Below are 2,124 nucleotides of genomic sequence, written 5' to 3'. Positions count from 1 at the left end.
TATGTACCTACACACTCACCCTGGACTTAATCGTCCCAATTAAGACCACTGTTCCTCGCAGAGTTAAACAGTAGGGTTAACTACACGACCCACTGCTACCACAGATCTCTTAAGTTCCTCTACTTGCTTCGCATAGTGGCGAAAGAACACCCTGGAAGATTTCCAGCCCGTGTATGAACGGAGATGTTCAAAATCCATACAATTAAAGAAATTTAGGGATGAGGCAACTTTCCTCGGATCGTGACCTGCGGGTGTACTGTCAGGATCCGCTCTGCGAATAAAATATGTCATTTTCGCTCTGAGTTGATTCAGAGATAAATTTGAGCCTGATGTTTCTCCCCTGAATAGTTGACTACCCTTGAAGTCTGAAGTTCTACGAAGATAGACCTTTAGGCATTCTACTGGACATAGAGATGCATCTTCTTTCAGAGGGCAGATTCTCCAGGGACCCCACCTGTTGGTGGGTAACTCATTCTTGGCGAGAAACGTAGGATCCGGAAACAGGTTCAGCTCCCCCCCATCCAGGAACTGAACACGACCTGCCTCTCTCGAGAGGGCTACGATCTCACTAACCCTGGCCCCGGACGCGAGTGCAAATAGGAAAATAACTTTTTGCGTTAAATCCTTTAACGCACATTCTTCATTGCTCAACAGGGAGGCGAAATGAAGAACTTTGTCTAAAGACCATGAAATGGGCTTTGGAGGTGCTGAAGGTCTGAGCCTAGCGCAGGCTTTCGGAACTTTATTAAAGATCTCGTTACCTAGGTCGATCTGGAAGGCAAATAAAATGGGTCTCATCAAAGCCGATTTACATACTGAAATCGTGTTAGCTGCCAATCCTTGGCCATGGAGGTGGATGAAGAAAGATAAGCAGAAGTCTGTTGAGATCTCCTGCGGATTCTTTGCCTTTACAAAGGCCACCCACTTTCTCCAAGATGACTCATATTGCCTTCTAGTCGATTTGCACTTGTATTCCTCTAGGAAGTCTATGCTAGCTCTCGAAATCCCGAAACGCTTTCTCACCGCTAGGGCGAGAAAATCATGAGCTGCAGGGTCTGGGTTTTCTGTAATGAAGCGCAGACAGTCGACTTCTGGACTCGCTGGGTCAGAACTGGATGTGGTAGCGGCACGAACTTCATCTGTAGTTCCAACGCCAAGGGGAACCACATACTGTTCGCCCACTTGTGGGCCACTATTGCCGCTACCCCCTTGAAGGATCTCAGTTTGTTGAGGACCCTCAACAGAAGGTTGTGAGGAGGGAACAGATAAATCCTGGACCACCTGTTCCAGTCGAGGGACATTGCGTCCACTGCTTCCGCTAAGGGGTCCTCGTACGGGGACACGTACAGGGGCAACTTCTTGTTGTCTTTCGTCGCAAAGAGGTCTATTTGCAGTTCTGGGACTTGATTCAGAATGAAGGAAAAATGATCCTGCGTCTAAGGACCATTCCGACTCTATCGGTGTGAACCTGGATAGAGCGTCCGCTGTCACATTGCGGACTCCTTGAAGGTGAACTGCCGACAGGTACCACTTCTTCTTTTCTGCCAATCGGAAAATGGCTAACATCACTTGGTTGAGAGGTGGTGACCTCGACCCTTGTCGATTCAAGCATCTCACAACCCCCTCGCTGTCTGTCACCAATCTTATGTGGATCGAGTGACGCGGGGAGACTTTCTTTAAGGTAAGGAGCACTGCCATAGCTTCTAGAAAGTTTATATGAAAGGTCCTGAATAGCTTGGACCAAGTCCCCTGGACTTTTTTCCGATGAGAGTGACCTCCCCATCCCTCCTTTGAGGCGTCTGAGTGAATCGTCATCGACGGGGGAGGTGGCTGAAGAAGAACCGACTTCTTTAGATGTCTGGCTTGGGACCAAGGTCTGAGAAGAGTACGTAGCCGAGGCGGCACTGGTCTTCTCAGGTCTCTTCGCGCGTTTGATGCATACCTTCTCCAAACTCCGGTTGCATCCTTTAGCTGTGCTCTTAGCACTGGGTCTGTCACTGAAGCAAACTGGAGAGAGCCTAGTACCCTCTCCTGTTCACGTCTTGATATCCTTTTGGAATCTAGAAGTCTCTTGACAGAGCCCGCTATCTCCTTCCTTTTCTTCATTGGGATGGAGAAACTGTG

Source organism: Palaemon carinicauda, chromosome 13 (assembly GCF_036898095.1).
Source record: "Palaemon carinicauda isolate YSFRI2023 chromosome 13, ASM3689809v2, whole genome shotgun sequence".
In the NCBI taxonomy this organism is placed as follows: Eukaryota; Metazoa; Arthropoda; class Malacostraca; order Decapoda; family Palaemonidae; genus Palaemon; species Palaemon carinicauda.
This window is presented reverse-complemented; position numbering follows the sequence as displayed.